General features: G+C 38.8%; 1 long non-coding RNA gene across 2 annotated transcripts; it reads left to right on the top strand.

Annotated features, from left to right (window-relative positions):
- The first annotated feature begins 3,253 nt into the window (after positions 1-3,253).
- Positions 3,254-7,537, top strand: LOC146663718 (uncharacterized). 2 transcript variants are annotated; one of them, XR_014913059.1, is made up of 5 exons: positions 3,254-3,377; positions 4,077-4,142; positions 4,493-4,648; positions 6,235-6,327; positions 6,626-7,537. It is a non-coding gene; the product is annotated as an uncharacterized LOC146663718 (long non-coding RNA). The 2 variants fall into 2 exon arrangements; XR_014913060.1 differs by lacking the exon at positions 3,254-3,377 and adding an exon at positions 3,397-3,533.
- The last annotated feature ends 12,513 nt before the right edge of the window (positions 7,538-20,050 follow it).

Raw genomic sequence — 20,050 nt, 5'->3', positions numbered from 1 at the left:
TTAACCAAGCTTGCGCATGTTAGATAATAACTTAGCACGTCACCCCGTCATCTATATACAGTCACTTATGCCACAGAGAAATCAACATGGTTCCCCAAAAAAGGGGTGTCACATTGGCTTTGTACATGATAGAAACTCAAAGCTATATCTTAAATTGTTAAGAACACCAATTTGTTTTAGCGCTATAATGAAAAAGAAGTGCTAGCATGTTTAGTTGTCGTGTCAGAGTTGGTTGTTTCACCCTGATTAGGTTGAATTATCCTTGTGTAAACAAAGTCAGTACTGAAATGATGAAGGAAGTTATGTTCCAAAGAGTGAGCAACAAATACTCCCTAAACCCTGTGAGGCTAGTAATGCGCATATCCTATTATTCTGCTAACTATCAGCAATTATCTCCCTGTCAAAGCTCCAGGTGACAAATTCTCTCCATATCTCGCCTGGCACTATCATCAACCGGACATGAGCTTCATGTGATGGAAACTAAATCACTGGCTCTGCTCACAGCCCTGACAGACAAATGGGATGCCTTGGAAAACCGAGGCCCATCACTCTGGGTTGGGAAAGGAAAAAAAAGTCTCTCCCTCCCAGTTGACCTTTTTTTTTATTCGCTGAGAGGGGAGATTAAATACCACAGATTCTGTATGTATGGTCTGTTTCCAAAATATGAGAATTATTAATGGCTTTTGCAGAGGGCCCGTTTAATCTTCTGCCAAGTTGCAGTCATCGTTTTTACTTTGGGCTGGTTTTTTCTTACAGATGGTCCCAGAAAAACAGGAACTGTGCTTTATCCTTACAGCAAAGGCAAAGGAAGTGTGTGGGCTGAGTCTGGGCGGCAATAATATGACAGAATAATCATCCCTCTCGAGGCGACATAGCGTTATGATGCAAACATTATTTTAAAAATTTACCACTCTGCATGAATAGATGTGAACATTCTATATAACTGGCAAGGACGCCAAACACACTTAGCAACAAATTCGCTTCAGGGGACGCTTAATTGTTTCACACCTCCACCAAGGTTTTTCTTTTTGCCGCATGATCATTTTCACCAGCTGAGGATTAATATCCCATGTTGTTATCAGCACTGTGCTAGTTTGGACCAGAGATGTGAGAAAGCGCACCTCCCCTGAAGTGAGCATACCTACAGCCACATGCCACTTTTCACAAAGAGGCCACAAATCAAGTCCCAAAGCCAGAATGACGACTCAATCACAGGGGCTTGACACAACTAGTAAATTATTCTCTTGTCTTTTTGACCTCTTGGCCCATTGAACCTTGGCTGAACAACGTGCTTGCTTGATTTAAAGAGATCCAAAAAAAAGTGCATTTGCAACTGCATAACAGTATTTGCATCTCACTGAAATGAACCCTGCTGGCTTTGTTAGCAACTTTACATTTTGCTCCTTTTGCATTCTACTTAAGCAGCAAATAACTAAGGCCACTAAGTGATATGCAGCCTGCTAAGCCTAAATGAAAAGAAAGCCAACTCTAATGATGTAACTCTTAATTGCCTCAACTACAAAACAAGTCAATGATTTCATTACAGATAATGACTATACAAGATGGCCAGAAGGGTTACCTGAGGTATAAGGTGAACAAACGAACACCATGTTTGTTTATTTTTTTAAGTATTTGAAATATTGAGATATAGCAACTGTAGTGGTTTGAGGACAAGGCAGATACCTATTTGTGGTTTGTGCATTTTTAGAACAAATGAGACAAACTATTCAGAGGACTCAAAGAAGTTTCTTGACTACAGAACTGTGAAAAAATTATTTCTCAAACTTGAAAACAAAAGGATTAATGTATTTTTTTAACCCACTAACACCTAGTGTATCATATTTGATGCAGGAGTTTTTGAGAGCTTTAAGAAACCTGATGTACACAACCACACACACTCCAAAAAAAGGCTTCACATGGTTAATAGCAAGGTCATAAATAATAAAGGTTTGCTACCAAGATGTTGCTACAGTCATGATACATAGTTGACAAAAATAAAGACAAAATCAGTGCAGAACAAGGACTATTTTTCCAATACACTATTAACACACTACCTTCTCAAAGTCTGGTCCTATATTGTCCAAATGCAACTTGAACCTGTGTATTATATAATGTTAGTTCGACTTGAAGTCCAAGTCTGAATTTCAAAGTTCCCAGTCAGAATTTTCAACTAGAACACCCCACAAGGTAGGATTTTTAACTTGGAAAGTCTGAGAAGCCAACCAGGTCTTAACAATCCAAGACAGCGACTGTGAACACAGTGAAAACAGCAGAAAAACTGTTAAACCTTTCGATCTGTACTGCCACTGCTGTATATTTTTGACTTGCTAAATAGGCCACATGGAGCCCATTGACCAGGCTCTATCCAATAACGTGCTGCAGCAGTGACTTTAAGAGTTAAAAAAAAAAAAACAAGCACTGCGCTGTTTTGCTAGTGACGCATGAATGGCTCTACCTTGCTAAGAAGAAAAACAAATCTTGTTTTTCCTTGCTTTTCCAAATTTACCACAGGAGCATTCTCAAGTAGTAAAGTTGTCTGTGAAGTCACTCCCAGTTCCAACATCCAAACCAAGCTTGTAGCTAAAAGGAGAGACAATACGCACCTTATATTCATTAAAAAGCCTCACTTTTAAAATTATTATATTTTAGAGCTTTCTGTGGAAAGAAAAGTTGGTTTTATATAAGTTAAAACAATGCAGCAGTAGTTCTGATCATGTTATCTGTAAAGTGACTGGTGTTCCCCCTTTAAGGCCCCAGACACACAGAGCCTATAAAGACACTAAGAAAAAAATGTGTATTCCCCGAACAGTTCATGTGTTATTGCTGCCAGTTGCTACGTGAATCTGGTCACAGAAGTATATGGCACTGCACCCTTTTTGCAACCAATTTTACCCAACAACAGCCAGCAACCAACCATTTGGAGAATACACATTTTTCCCAAGTGAGATTCACAGGGAGTCCTAACCAGTTTCGAGGCCTGTGTGACTGAAGCCTAGAAAAGGTCAATTAGGTCACTGTACTGCACTCAAAAAAATGAATGAGGTGGATTGTTCAGTGTATATTAATTATTTATTTTCATTTTACTTAAAATATATGTTTTTGTTAAGTTAACATATGTTTTTCTAATCAAGTCTACGTAATTGTGTCTATTATTCAACGTACATAATACTAATGTGTTACTTGATCGCATAACATTTAAGTTAAGTCAATGAGGATCGATATACCTTGTATATCCACAAGGTGGCAGTAATGCAAAAACAGTTGTAATGAAACCGCGCAGAACAAGAAGGTTTCACGGCTTGTGCCTGCTCATGCGCAAGACTTCAAATTTAACTGAAAAAGGCTGTTTTGGCGCCAAGCTGCTGTTTCTTTGAGAGGTAAGCCCACTTTTTTCTTTGACTATGTTGTGTAGTATCTATATATCCAGCATGGTTATATTTTGCGTTTGTCTTACAAGACATGTTATATCGTTTGCGTGTGCTTGTTTTACATTAGTTTTACTGGGTCCTGGACATGCTTATTTTGTGGACTGTGTAAGAAACATTTTTATTGTTTTTTGTTTTATTAAGGGATTAGCTACAGGGGTTCATGGGGTTATTCTTTCAAGGGGTTATTTTTCCATTTGCTTTCTTGGGATTCCTTTTCTGTAATCCGAGAGTCGAAAATATCGAATAGGATAGCAAGGATAGCATAAAGTGACATTTAAAATCCAAAAAGTCAAGGGCGAAAGCCACTGTGACACCATTGTTCTGCTCTATCAGTAATCTGTATTATGTAAAAATGGTCTGTAAATACAGCATGTTTCCTAGCGGAGTTATACATATCAATGTAGTTATAAATTACAGTTTGTGAAAGTACACACTTAATTTTTTTAATAAAATTATTCAAGACATATGAGTGGACAGACAATGGAGGTCGACAGACCTGGTGATAATTGCTTCTATAGAAAGTTAGCACATGGCAGTGTCAATCTCTTGCTTTTCTTCTGAGTAGTATTTTATTTAGTTGTAATTCAAACAATAATTTTCTTCTTGAAATTAAGTAATGAATTTCTTGTTTTACTTTATAAATCTCAGATCCTGCCTTTACCTGCTCCCTCCTATACTGATGTGGTGTATGTGGTACTGCTGAGCTTGTATGTGGTATGTGAACTGTTATACTTTTAAAAACAAAACTGTTTTATAAGTTAAGTTTTCTTTTGTGACCCATCCCATGCCCCTGTTATTTCGTCTCCACATCTGAACCATGGTAAAGGTTGCAGTTCAAGGGCCTGAGGCATGAAATTCTTTTCAGATCAGCTGTGATCAATATTTTTTGGAACTTGATAAATAACAATAAAAGCTGTAATGGCTCCATTAGCATTTTGTGTAAATGTTTGTGTTAAAATTATAGCTTTAATGAGGTCTTTCTACATTAGTTTTAGTTTGTATATGTGTACATATAGTATGTATATTTACAGTACAGTATGTTGTGTTTGTTGACATATTTTCAGGTGGAAGCAGAATATGTGAGGATTACTACTGCTGCACATGTTCCAAGGCTTTTTACACAACTTGACCAATACACTGACCAGCTCATAAAAGTCTTCAAGAAAAAAGGAGGCGTTGCAGGGAAGAAAATTAGACAAACTTTGGCCCCAGCCACACAGGTGCGTTATTCTGTTGGTAGCAAAATATTATGGCTAATAAGATCATTTTCAAATTTAAACAGCTAGTGTATGGTAGCTGCACAGTGCACTTACATTTATATTAAGCAAGACAAAGTTTGGTACTCAAAACGTTGGAAAATTTAAATTACCTAAACATATGTAAAATCTGATCCCTTGATTTAGGTTAAACCAGAAGTGAATGTTTTTATGTTATGTTTTGAATGCAAAAAAGATGATGTATTAGTTTGTCTTTACCTCCATTATGGACATATATAATGTGGTGGAAACCCTGCCCAACAGGTTAACTATTCATGTCCATGTGATGATTAGTTGGTCTTGTGTACATGTCTATCTGTGCAGTGGCTATGTCATTCATTTTGCGTATAATGTGAGTTTCTGTCATCCTTAGGACTGCTCGATTATGGCAAAAATGATAATCACGATTATTTTCACTGAAATTGAGATCACGATTATTTGACGATATTTATTTAACCCTTTAAGACCTACTATAGAACCAAGTCCGCCAGAGCTTATATTATTTTTTTACATGCTATAGTGCCATTTGTGGGAGCATTTCAAGTTGCTATACATCAATACAACTGTTATAGCCCATATTTTAATAATATGTATGCATTAAGTCCATAGTAATTACATAAATTGCAAAAAAGTGCAATAAACTACAAAAAAAAATTGAAAATCGCTTTTGTTTTGTTTACATATATTTCTACTTGGAGAAGTTTAAGAGGTTTATCCCTCAAAACTTTAAATACAATAATGTTGCAAAAAATAGTTTCCCACCACAGGAAATTTATTTTGAATGTCTTCATAGTTTTATTTTGGAGATACAGCAATTTTTATATACTGCAGGAAAAACAAAAAACAATCCTATGATGCAAATTTGCAAAGAAAACAGCATGTGCATCATTTCACTGTGGGAAGTGTTACGAACAGCTGATAGGAACGGCAAAGCGTGTTTCTGGAATATTATGTTTTTGTTCCTGCAAGCGCTTTTTATGCAATTTTTGCAAAGCTATATGTGGAACGAAACCGTGACCGAGGACAAGCTGATGGCATCAGATGTAAGTACAACTCCTCCGGTTTCATATGCAAAACAAATTATTGCCTAGCTTACACGGTTCAGGTTCTACAGGGATTTAAAAATAGTTACGCAAAACGGAGCGTGCTGCTCTGACCGGCTTTAAAGGGTTAACAATGACTTTAAAAAATAATATAAAATAGTGTGCAACACCACTGAAGTTTTTTTTTTTTTTAACTCTTTTCAACCAACGGCAGTCACTCTCCAAATAACTTCTGCTTAGCTTTCCGAGCTTCCCTCGGGTCCTCTTAATCAGCGGTCTCCAACCTTTTTTGCGCCACGGACCGGTTTATGCCCGACAATATTTTCACGGACCGGCCTTTAAGGTGTCGCGGATAAATGAGGGAGGGGCTAATAATCGGCTCAGTCATTTTTAATGATCGTTGAAAGCCCAGATCGTAATCGTGATTAAAATTCGATTAATTGAGCAGCCCTAGTCATCCTAAAGTATTTCTGTTTTCTCTTCCTGTATCTCTGCCACTCTCTACAGAAGGAAACCATTGAAAAGGGGAGGGAGTGTGTCCTCAGGGCACTACCTTTTTACCTGAATGAAGACTCAAGCATCCTCTTCAAAGAATAATTGGTTGGTAATTTTAGTTTAGTTTTTTATCTGTATTAAACCAAATTTTGAATAACTAATGTTGTTGCATGTTGTAATGTTGTTGTTGTTGTAATTTTCATGGAACCTGTTTAAATGTTTTGGGAAATCTTCTTGTATACCCAAACTATTTATATTTATCGTTGAATCTGTAGTCTGAAATAGTGGCGCACTGGGGTGCATGTTCCTAATATTGTGTTTACGTCATTAAAGGGTAGCTTTGGCCCTTTTTCTTTCTTTTTTTTAAAACTGGATGCCATTTTTCTATGTTTTTGTGTCTAAGCTACAGCTGTTCAGAGGGAGCTGGAACAAATTACCCTTGCTATCTTTACCATCGAAAGAGCTGATGCCAGCACTCCTCCAGCCGATGTGGGTATAACCATCTAGTGTGTCCTGCATGACCTGGAAGACCTGGCCTCTGCATGTGCACTCTTAATGGGTGGGATATATGCACTGAATCTCAGTTAACCTCAAGACTGAAAGCTAAGAGACAATCAAAAGTATTGAGATTTAAAGGATTTAATTGAGAGATGATACTGCACCAGAAATGTTGAAGGGTGGTGTGTATATTAGCGTTCAAGGCATATTGTTATGAGGTGGAAATATGTTCATATTCAGTTTGTGTTACATTGTGTGCATTGTAAAGGTAATTGCAATACATACTAAAAATAAGGGTAAGTTAGGAGGTTGATCTGATATCCCCGTGTTGGTGTTGTTCCCAGATCATCATACTAAATGTTGTTCCAGGATCAACATTGCAAGTGACCAATCAGAATGTTGTGACGTCATACTTTTGCGACTTCGGGAAAAACCGGCGTAAAACAAAAAACTGTACTTAAGCTGCGTGAAACCGCCTCTGTCCGCTGATCAACTGACCCTAACCCTAACCCTTTAATAAACAGTAAGCAGAATTGATATTGTCCTTGCAACATTGGAATTTCATAAATGCACGAATGGCTTGGAATAGAATAACGTCACAACAATGTGATTGGTCACTTGCAATGTTGAACCTGGAACAACATTTTCATGATGGTCTGGGAACAACACCAACACGAGGATATCAGATCATCCAAGTTGGGAATGCAGGATGAATGTATATTTTGTGGACTTTTAAAGACGAACAATTGTTTCCATGTTAAAATGTTTACATCTGAAGTTTTTTGCCCAAACACTGGTAAAATAAATGTTGACAGTGGCGAGTGTTAAATGGTTACTGCTGTGCTGTTGCAAAAAAACTGAACGCTGACAAGCTGTTTTATTGTTAGACCATAATGTTGGCATGTTTTGTTAAAGTTTTATTTGGGATGGTGATGTAATTTTCTTTGATTGCTAATATCAGTGGACTATTTATTATTATTATTATTATTATTATTATTGTTGTTGTTACATAATTTTTTTTTTAAAATTGTGGCTGTTGAGGTGGACACTTCACTTTGCATTGTTAAAGGAAAGCACTTCATTGGCATTGTGTTACTGGACTGACCCTAAGCAATCATTGCAAATAGCAACTTTGCTATCCATTTTAGACACTAAAAGAAAAAAAACACTCACAGACCTTACTAGCATCACATGTGCATGACTCAAGTGTCATCTTATCAATGTGTTATGTGATCTTCAATGCGTTTTTTTTTTTTCCTTCTATTTCTGGCAGATACAGACATTTAATTTAAAGTCTTGATGTTGCATCTGTCTACATACTGTTAATTACTAACCCTAATGAGCTGTTGTGTTTTATTTTGGACTGGATTTACACAAATGCTCACTGAATGTGTTGGCAATAAAATAAATTTTAAAAAATAAGTTGGATGTACTTAATTCATTTGTGTGGAACCTGTTGACAAAATAGATTTATGTAAAACTAATTAATAAAGCACAAGGTGGCTGAAAATATAATATTTGAATTAATCTAACTTAAATTTAACATTTTACTGCCACAAATAAGAAATGTGTTGAAGTAACTAATCTAAACTATCTAACCTGAAAATATATCATCTATGTTCATACAACATAACTTGATTTAGTTAGTCTTAAATATGTCTTGTTAATCTTAAGTAGTTTTTTTAAATTAGATGAACTAAAGATTTTTGCTTTAAACTAACATAATTCAATTTCGTGGAACCTGTTGACAAAATAATTTTAATTAAAGTCAACGTTTCATTTTTTTGAGTGTGGATAAAAATGTCCCTCACAATCTCTCCAGTGTGTGATATTCATGAAGATAACAGTCAGTTTTCTGAGCGATGTCTTCACCGAGATGTGCGTGCATGCAGGCAGAAGTGACTCAGCGCTTATGGGATGATCAACATGTGGTGTTGTTTTTGTGTCTTTAACTGCACAAATACCAAAGGTAATAGGTTACATTTTTTTTATCATCCGAGAGTAATACTCTCCTGGTTACCTAAGAGGGCAGAATTAGCTGTAAGGTATAATAATCTGGTAAGAGCTCTGGATTTTATAAAGCAGTTTTGTTGTTGTTTGGGGATTTTTTTGTTTAGTATTTTACTGAAACTGTACCAAAAAAACATCTGTTATAAATGAAGACAGCACTTTGTGTTTAAGGCTTTTTAATGAAGAGATTTGTTTTCCCGATCAGTCTATAACAGCTGATAGAGCCTGATGGAAAATGCATCACATTATTAATCCGAATAATGAAAAAAACTTTTAAGGTGAAATTTTGTCTTCTCAAAAGAAAAAAAAAAGTTTAATCCATCAAAATGAACAGGGGAGGATGTTAAGGTTTCGTGAGGTATTTATGTTAGTGGACATGGTTTGGGAAATTGACCAGAAACTGACCAATAATGCAAAGTTAGTTACTTTATCTAGCAAGAATTTGGAAACCAAGAAAAGATTAAGACGCGAACAGAAATAACAGCCTTCATAAAACTCTCAGGGGTTTGTCTGGTCCATAGTTAGTGCAAAATTCAGCTATCAGAAGGGTTTCTTGTATTCAGTTACTGTTCCATTAAGTTGAGAGAAGTAGAAACAGTTTAAAGTCCATCCAGGGCTTCTTCTCTTTGGGGGTCAGTCACAGAACAAGAGGTGCTAAAGTGCATCTCCTAGTTGGCAAGTTGCTCGTTGAGCAGCTTCGCCCACCATTGCAAACCCGACCGGGAAAGGTGACTCCAAAATGTTCTCTATCGCTACAGCTTGAACCCACATCAACGCAGACCTGTCGTGAAACGTGATGCTACTAATTCCTTTGCCTTGTTCAGGTTTCCTTTGAAAAGAGATTGAGTTATTGATACAGCAAATCCATCCACCAGCTCCCCTGCGAGGAATCAAAGCCATCAGAAACTGTCTGTTACATAATGGTCTTTTTGCCCTTGGCATTCAATCGGCCCTTGCAAAGAATCCATACTGAGGGACATTCACATCCCAGTGGGATCCAAAACTTAATTAGTAGCTTCTACCTTGCTTTAAAGGCTGCTCCTCCTATCTTTACCAATATATCACCTGGCAGTGTCCACTTTCAGACAACTTCAGTAGCCTTTTCTCTCTGACCTTGGCATTTCTTCTCAGCCGCTGATTATTGATAATTTTCTGGCTGTGGTGCCTCTGCTCATTTGTCATGATTATTGCTGAATTTTTAAGCTGTCATCCATGAGCATGGATCAATGGTTGTCGACTTCCCCTTTGTCATATTGGCAGTGCAAACAGCCCTTCCTCTCTAAATGAGGCTCCTCTTGCTTCTCTATCTATTAGCTGTCTGTCTTACTGGGCACTTGATCCTTTGTTAGGTCAGTCTATACATCATTCCTCCAATCAAGGCATGACATTTTTATATCATGCATGAGAGAGAACCAAGCGGATGAATGAGCGTCATACTGTTTATGCTCTTTTTATATGCTGTTATATATATTTTCACTAATAGTTCAAACATTTAGGCACCGCATCCCTCGCAAGGTCAGTGCAGGGCTCCTTATAGATAACAAGCTTCTCTAAATTACCACAAGAGAGCCAGAATTCACTTTGAATTGCATTTTTAATAAGATGCAGTAGACAAGCCAATTGCTCAAGTGTCAAATATTCCATGTAATAAGGCCAGATCTGTCCAACTGATTAATGAATTGTCACAGCAAAAGGAACCAGTCGTAACTGGTAGCAGCCAGCAGCGGCTGACAATCCGTTTCCTTCGTCTTCTTGGTTTGTACCTGCAGCCAGGCCAGTGGCATGCCGGCTTCGCCCAGCTCTGCCACGTCTCTACCTATTCCACCATATTCCTTCTTCCTCCCTTGACTAGCTGAACAGGTCTGACAGGCGGATTCCTTTTCTTTTCAATGTATTAAAGGCACTTTCCTGCTCTGACAGCCTGCTCTGTTCTGCCACCTTCTAGCTGGGGCTTCACACTACTCTGGGCAGCCACTGTGTCTTGACAGACCACTGTCACTTCCCATCATCCTCTCTGTAGATCCTGCTCTCCCCCTTCTATGCACGCAGACCCACTTTCCAACCAGTGCAATTATTTTTTTTGACAAGCCATCCATCAGCTTTAACTTTAAAGCACTTTCCACTGATACCCATTGTTACAGTTCTGTGCCTTTTTATGCAGGCGGCAGGAGAGAATATGATACCAGACATTCAGACTACCCAGCCATGTAAATCTACTTTGTTCTCTTTTTTTATTTCCAATTTTATGTTCAATTTTTTGCCAAATTATGCATATTTGTTGTGCATAATATGCCCTTGTCAAACCCAATTAACATGTCCTCGCTTGCGCAGTGAGAAAATGTTCAAATTTGCAGGTTACTTGAGGAGTGGGGAACTAGTCAGACTTAACTGTGCAGCTTAACTCTTTGTATGAGTCATGACAGAGAGTGCAGCGAAAGTGAGATCTACTTTGTTCTAGTGTGCGAGCCATAGACAGATCTAATAACACTTAAATAGCCATAGAAATCGAGGGGAAAGATTATGGAGCGTCGTCACCTCTGTCACAAACCTTTTGTTTTTAGTACCTTCAGATTTACAGCGGACAGTCTTTTGGCTTGGAGCAAAGTTACCACCAATAACTGACATCGGTATCAACACCAACCTGATCCATCTTGCGCTGGACTTATAATTAGAATGACAGCTTAGAAAATCTGGTCTGATGCAGGATCTGTCTTATGCCGCGAGGAGCCCTAATTACTATCTCAGTGTGAGAGTTAATGATGAGAGGTGGGAGCAGCATCTGGGAGACTCGAGGGGACGATCTCTCCCTCAGCCTGTGACATTTGGTATGTCCTAACAACTGGGCCACCTATGGCCCTCAGTGGTCCATCCTGCTGACACACACTGTGAAGGAGTGATGTTTGGTGCCAAATGAGGTTGTAGCCTCTTGTTTATGTTGTGATTTTCAACTTTGATGAAAGTAGTGTGCTCATAGAAAGCATGAAATAACTGTAACTGTTTACAGCTTGTTATTTAGGGATCATAGGTGAAAGTTCTTGCAACTAAGCTAAACCACCATGTAATTTTAGGTGGGGTAAGAATCATCAATAGAAGACTTTTATGAATTTAATCAATGTTAAATTTATAGTAAACTTAGTGTTACAAATGTGGAAGAGAGGACCAAATTCTCAAATTGCAGGAGCTAAAGATAGTCTCTGTGTGTGTGAGCATAATTACAATTTTGTTATTTTGTGTCAGACATATATAGATACTGTTACAATGGCTCATATTAAATATGAGCAACGTTTGAATAATGAGGCCTGGATTTGTGCAAGTAATCCAAAATGTGAGCCAAATATGAATGACGCAAAGCTGCTCTAGTAGGTTATTTATTAAAGTATCAGAAATGAGCACAATAGGTCTCCTCTAATCAATTTACAATCAGTTTATTCCAGATGTGAGGAACGACAGTCACAAACAACCTGGTGCTCAAAACGCCAGAACCTGTGTGCTCTAGCAAACAAAAAACACTCCCATGAACCTGTGCATCAACAACAAAGTGTGAACATATGGCTCAGAATGACCCAGATGGTCCGATCACTCCTGAAGACTGTTAACTTATCTCCTCTGTCATGAGACTTCTGAGATGTTCAACAATTAAGCAGGTGTTGATTAGAGATGATGAGAAAATCCTCATTCAGCCTCAAGTCTATGATTTGCTGTTTATTGGCTATCATAAGCATTAAGCACTGTGTGTAATCACACTCTACAGATGCAGGCACGTTCGGTCTGCGCGTCTGCATAATCAGCCAAGGAGTTAATAACACGCAGGTTGTCACAGCTGTTGAAGACGGAGCGACAACGCTGCCCTAAGTGACAATATGTCAGTGATTGTGTAGCAGATGAATCCGTGGATATTAATAAATCAAAGTGACCCCTACCTGAAGCCAAACAGATGCAACACCTGGACATGTAAATCCTCAAGTAATGGATGCCATAAATTTAAATCGGAAGACCTCGGATTTAATAACCCCGCAGACAGCTGCAAGTGGGAGCAACCATTTGGTTTAATGTAAAAGACAGTTTTGGAATACCAAGTATCATCTGCTCCTATCAATCAAATTTAAAAGTGTCCGGTACTGGGCAAATTCTGCAGCTTCATTCATTGATTATACAGCGCAAATCAAAGAAGAAATTGCAGCGTGGTGTAGTCAGGTGCATAAGGTGAATAGTGTGTCAGTAAAAGTAGCTGGTGGGCAGCAGGGGGTTAACCTCCTGGCTGCTGTCAGTGTATTAATCACCACTGATGTCTGTTGTAAAAGGATTGCTGCAGGAAATAAAGACACCATGGTGTCAGCTGCAGTGCCCTGATGTGACTCCATCAGACAAGAGGATGCTTATTGACAGGGTGAGAAGGGGGAACGGACAGAGAGAGAGAGACAGACAGAGGGAGCAATCAGTCCTCGAGTCAGTCACCTTGGCACTGACGCAATGTCATGAAAGTCCACACCATTATTCCTCCAACTGCACAGGAACATTATTTAAACTCAAACATATACCAGAGGCTGAATGTCAGCAGAAGGACGCCCATTACCACACATGCACACGTGCTCTTTGTACAAGTATGCACACATGAGACAGTTATTGATTAAGAGAAAATGAATTGACAACGTGAATCCTTTTATTCCGACCAGTCATTTATCAAGTGAGGAGTAAAACAGTGGGGGGAATCCATCTTCTCAAGACCAAAAACAATACAAAACCTGGCCCATGAATTTGCCTGATATACAGAAATTTCGACAGAAATCATTTTAACGTGGAATAAGTCTGTCAAACTATGCTTTCACTCTTTGTTATAGTTGATAGCAAACTGAATTTACTGGCTTGGATTGCAAGCTGAACCAATAAATAGCAAGTTACATAAGAGCAGTAAGCTTCCTAGCTAACTAGATCCTATGCAGGTTAGCAGCTACTGACAACATGTCCCTGCATTTGGTATTACTGACATCAAAGCTGATTCTTACACTATAAACAAAAAAGCCAGAAAGGGGGGTGGTAGGGGGGTTACAATAGGTATTTGTTATGTTCTTCTTAGATTTAATAGGATAAATATAAAATATGAACAACTGGTGCCCATCAAACTAAAATCCACACAGGTTTTCTAGCAGAATATTGTGACAAGATGATCAGTGTTATTCACTTCACCTGTCAGTGGTTTTAATGATATGGCTGATTGGTGCACATGTGCCTCCTCTGAACTGTCAGCAGATCAAACACTGCGAAGCCCTTTATCACGTACACCCACATCAGAGAGAACCACAAAGTCATACACTATTACAAGACCGGTGGCATTTAAGGCAGCACACGCAATTTAACTTAACTGCATATTCCCGCTAAATACCGTGGAAAGTCTACATTTCACGCTAGATGATGCCCACTGCTCAACAAATACGAGCTAAGTTCCTGGGCCAAATTCACACAGTTGTACTTTAATGAGCAATAGTTCATAGCTGCCTTGATATTCCCATTAATTATATGCCCCTCGGAGAGCTGATCATTTTTACATGCTTCTGAGTTTGAAGCAATTTTATTCATCCCATTTGATTTTCATTTGGCCAGAAAGAAACAAAAAAGACATTGCTAGGGAATATTAACCTGCACAAGAGGAGAAAGGACTCCAGAGAGGTAGACACAAATAAAAACTGTTTTAAAGTGTGTTGGCAAGTATATGTAAAGGCAAGGATTTAAAGTCAAATTTCTGTCAGGCAAGACAAGCTAATTGAGTTTTAAAGGGATCAATATATTGATTAAAGTTCATCAGTGGCCTGGTAGTGAGTGCAAATGAGTAATCAAAAAGAAAAATACACAGTTTGTATGGATAGATTGTTACTATGTCTTCTTCTTATTGGTTATTTGGTCTAGTCAGTGCTGATGTTGTCTGTCTTTTATGTATATAGCACTCGTAACAGCAGTTAGTCAGAAAAAAATGCATTTTTTATTATATTATCTTTGAGAGGCAGGAGCTCTAACTTCCTTGACCCTTCTCGGCAGACTACCTTTCCAACCTGCCTCAAAAAGGTGGGTTATTTAAGAAACAATTAGGAGCATACACAAAGCAATTTGCAGGCAGTCTAACTCCTCAGGCTCAGCCAGTGAAGGGCCTTTCAGCGCTGATTTATCACGCTGTCGCCTTCACAAGGCAACATAATTAATAGGAGCATGGACTTCTAATTCCACCCGCTTCCACGGCCAGTGGATTCCATTTGATTTATGATGGCCGAGGACTTTGCATTTTATCAGTTCATTCGCTCGTTATTTATGCTGATGACCAATTTCAATGGGTCGCCATCATCTAACTCACTACTAATCAAAGAGAATTAGGGTTCACTGCATTATTTAGAAGCTGCTAATTCATCTTCGAAACGAGGAAAAGAAACGGTGGCACAGCAGTTCAGCTTGCAGTAACCACACAGCTCTGCACAGAGCTGCACTCTCCAAGTAAACATGCTCACCGACGATGTGTGTAATCGGACAATGAAAACTGTCTTGTTGAAATAATTACGGCTGAAATTCATCCGCGCAAACTATCAGTATTGATTACTTAGACTGCCTACAGTGACAAGAAATTTTCAATATGGTGATTTATGTGTCTTGATAAGAACGAATGGCTACAGAAAATACTCAAGTCCAAATCGCAGGCAGCAATCAATCCAGAAAATTCAAGTTTTCAACAGAGTTACTCACAAGAGCCCATTTTCCTCACCATAACACATCGTAATGGTTCACGGATTCTTGAGCAAAAAGCTACAAAGGCAAACTCCCACAGATCACACACAACAGCTGCATGGTAGAGCACTAAAGCACAACTGGACCAAAAAAGATTTCCCCTAGTAGCAAGACTGAACAATCTAAGTGAATTATTGTCCCGCTGAAATAATGGGTTATGAATGGCCCACAGATTAATACGATGCATTATAAGAAGCACAGATAAATAGGGTCACATTGCAGCTCCGTTTGTTGGAAAAATTACACCTGTTCCAAGTGTTATGAACCTGCAAATGCTATTCTGAAGGTTAAATTGTGTATTACTATAAAACAAATTGAGACGGAGAAAGCAGTTGGCAGTAGGACATTATTTAACGTCCTTGCAGGCAGTGCTACAAAAGAGTAGGATTAAGATGCAATAAACCTCACAGAGTCAAAGAAAAATAGGCCTTGTAAACAATGCAGTAAAGAAACGAGTTGCTTCACAGCTCGTGCTGTAGGTTTAAGGCTTTACATAAGTCATTTTAATGCTATAGCAAACTTTCCAGACAGCAATATTAGGTTCAAAAATACCTTTAGATTAAAATTTGACCTTCGTGGAGGAAGCACGGCAATGAATAAAATCCTCTGTAGTCATTCCTGTTCATGCTTAGCCAATGGATGTTATCTTCTGTCAGTCTTATTATGTTTAATTAGTCAGCACAGTGGCTGATAAGGTGTTTTCTGACAAAATGGATCATGCTACTTAGCAGTGACACCCGCCACTGTAGGAGATGTTCAGACGCCGCCATCGACTGAGCTACCGCCTCCTTGTTCACAAGGTGTATCATTTATCCAAGAGGGTAATAAGATGCACAATTTACACAGGCCTGTCAATAGGCATGTCGATAGAAGGACACTTAGCATCTATCATCCGGAGAATCGATGCCATTTTTCAGCCATGAATCCCAGGAAATGATAGCTTTCAAATAAACGGTGGAAAGAGAAACACGACACTCCTTTGGGAGAGATAGATGTGGAGCGGCTCAATTTTCCTCTTTCTTGGTTCACTCACAGCTTTCTACACGGCTAACTGGTTTAATGCAAAAGGTCAGAAAACGTTACAAGAATTGACCCCGAGAGAGAGAAACATTTCTATTAATATCTGAGTTTAAGAAAACAGGGCTAATTATAAAGCAGGATTGAGATAACATATTAACACAATAAATCTGTTTCCTCTGTTATACATATTTAAAAAAAATACACCAATTGAATTACTTTAATGTGAAAAAAGTCGCATCATGAGGATGGTAGCTACAGAATCTGGTAAGGAATGGAACAAAGGCCATCTGTTTCTTCAGCTATAAACCGATAATAGCAAATTCAGTTTAAAATTCAATCTAAGCAAGCTCTTGAAATTCTACAAAATACCACTACTCTATAAAGCTAAGTCAATTTAAGAAAGACAGTAGAACTGTATAACTTGATGTTAAATACAGATTATTTCTTCTCACTTGCCTTTCTGTAAAAGACCACATACACACTGGTCGCTTTATTGGGTACAACCTTTTAACTGCTAATTAATGCAAAGATCTAATCAGCCAATCACATGGTAGGAGCACAATGCATTTGGGCATGTAGACATGGTCAACATGGCTAAAGTTCAAACTAAGCATCAGAATGGAAAAGGCATGGTTGTTGGTACCAGACGTCCTCGTCTGAGTATTACAGAAATTGCTGATCTACTAGGATGAAAACCTTGTATCAGTGGTTCATGATAGTGTAATGATGTACAGGATATATGTAGACATTGGCTCCTTAGTCATTAGCTTACCTGAGTATTGTTGCTGTCCCTTTTGATCACAGAGTACCCATTTTCAGATGGTAGCTTCAAAGCTCAAATCTCAGGCTGGTTTCTTGAAAATGACAAAGAGTCCATTGTACTCAAAGGACCTCCATGGTTACCAGATCATCTTTGGGATGTGGTGGAATTGAAGATTCATATCATGGATGTGAAACTGACAAATCTGCAGCAACTGTGCAATGCTGTCATGTCAATATGGACCAGAATCTACTAATCTGAACATCAATTTTGTCTGTGTACGTTTCACATTTCTGTTTTCAGACACTGACTTGAAATGATGTTTAGGAACATAATCGTTGGCAAAATATGTGATGCTAACTGTTAGCTAGCTAACAAAGAGCTAGCCTCAGGCTCATGTTCTATACTTTCTGTCCTGTCTGACTGTGGCTTTATCTAGTAGTATACAACAAATGATAATCAAATAGAGAGGCACACTAAGAAGATAAGAAAAACCTGGAGGGCTAGTTAAAGAAGAAAATTAAGGAATTAAAGCAAGGTTATTAAGCTAGCCAAAACTATACAGCAAATACAAAAAAATGACAGAACTGTGCTAGGTTTTAAAGACTTACCTCAAATAAACTACATACAGTCTGTAAGTTAACCAAGACACTTAAACTTACGTAAAGAAATAACTGTAGGATTTAAATGTTCAAATAGTCCTTGAGAAAATAGATTCAATGAGTAACGGAGGGTGTTAACTTGCTGAATCAACATCTGAACCACAGAACATTAAAGACATGATGACATAACAGATTTTTATCCTTTGTATCATCAGTCTAGACATGATTTGAACTCAAGCTCCTCTTAGTGACAGTTGGGAATGCTGTGGCAGCTCATTAATCACCAGGACAGCCTGGAGGAGCTATACTTAATCCCATGATGGTATCCTCACCATCCTCCACCGCTGCAGTTGCTCATAAAAGTAGGTGAGAGAGCAAAAAAGAAAACGATTTATACAAATCAATCATTCAGAGCGAGCTCTCATTGGCTGTAATGCTGACAGCCTATCTTTACAGCTCCATTTTAAAGGGCGCCTGCTGACAGCTACACTTGATTAAAGGCTGTGGCTTCCTAACCTTTCGTGTTAAGAAAGATTGTCACTGAGTGACACAAACTTTTTTCTTTCTTTTTTCCAGGTCAGTTGAAGGCAAGAATATTGGCATTCAAATTTGTGACTGCTACTGTGAACAGATGTCACCTCTGGCAAGTAAGGGTAATGGCACCAGCAGGCCCACCCTGGCTCCTGGGGCTAAACAACATACCACCACTGGGCTTCAGAGGGGGCAGAGGCAGGAGGGACAGCTTCAACAAGTGAACATTTCACAAGCATGCTCTCCGCAGTCCTTTCCCCTTCCCTGCAATTATCATCAAAGAACATCTGTTTGTTGTTCCTCAGGCACCCTCCCCTCACAAGTGTCCTAGCCTCACCTTGACCCATACTTTCAATTGTAGTGGATGTTATGACTAAAAATAAACAGTGTGAAGGAGTGAGGCTACCCTTTGTGTTAGCAGGGCGTTCTCCCTCTCTGCTGCTGAGAGGAAGGATATCCCCCAACGAACGCAGCCACTTCCTCGATCTCCTCATAACCCTTGACAGGTACATGGACACCAACCACAGCATCTGTGGTGGATCAGACGTGAAGCTGAGTTGCCAGACTTACTTTGTGTCCGGGCTTTTAAGTTGATCCCACTGTCATTTTGGTGCTGTCACAGTCTGAATGACCTGTCAAAGAAAAGTTCAGTAGTTCCTGGCGAGCAATCTGATACACACAAGGGTTGTGGTTTTGCCCACGAGGCTTTATATAGATGAGAAGAAAAAAAACAGCCACAAAAGGTGCATATTTCAAATATAACATTTGTTACATCGGCTTCTAACGAGTGTGCACTCATTGTAGAGGCTGTAATTCGTCCAGTTCTCGTCGGTCACTCAGTCAATTAGCAGAGTTATGTGAAATATGGCGCTCCTTTGCTACAGGGAACATCCAAAGTGCACCCTGATTAACAGAATCTGATGTGCACTGTGAGTGTGTACATACAAGAGAGCAAATAAAGCATCCTTTTTAAAAGATCGGAGACTAAGCATTAGGCAATTTGCATATTTTTTGTCTTCAATATTTAAAAGAGCAGATTTCCATTTTATAAACTGTGCTGAAGGGGTTGTTGAACCTGTAATGTAATTTTCGCATGAAATTAGGTATACTAGAAGATGTCTGCAGTGGTTTCCTCTTGCTCCCTGAGGATATGTCTGTTGATTTATGTGGTTTCCCTACCTAATAGCCATACCTGGCACTGTGTAACAATGAATACTATACTGCAGCTCAAACCAACAAAGTTTAATTCTTGCAGTTTTGCCAGAAAAAAACCTCTTAATTCCTAATTTGAAAGACTAAGAGCACTCCAAGATATTTGTGCTGTGTACAGTGCAGCTGATACACCCAAAGGGGCTTTAGACATCTAAAAAGACTTTTTGTAATGAATGAAGATAATACATAAGTGTGTCCTGAGGGAGGGCGCCAGCTGCGAGCTGCACAAATCGCAAATAACCTCTGAGCCACATGTGACGACTTTTCTTCCAGGAAAGCCGGGGAATCGTTGAATGACACTGCATACCTCCATGATTATCTGTCCCCAGTTATAATTACCGTGGCTCAGTTTACGACCCATTACCTTTGGCGAAAATGCTCGCGTATTAGCGTCCCTGATTTCTGTCAAAAGGGTTTTGCGAGCAAGACT

The sequence above is a fragment of the Rhamphochromis longiceps genome, linkage group LG8, assembly GCF_057381845.1.
Source record: "Rhamphochromis longiceps isolate RC_006_pf linkage group LG8, R_longiceps_female_GT1.1, whole genome shotgun sequence".
Taxonomy (NCBI): Eukaryota; Metazoa; Chordata; class Actinopteri; order Cichliformes; family Cichlidae; genus Rhamphochromis; species Rhamphochromis longiceps.
This window is presented reverse-complemented; position numbering and strand designations above follow the sequence as displayed.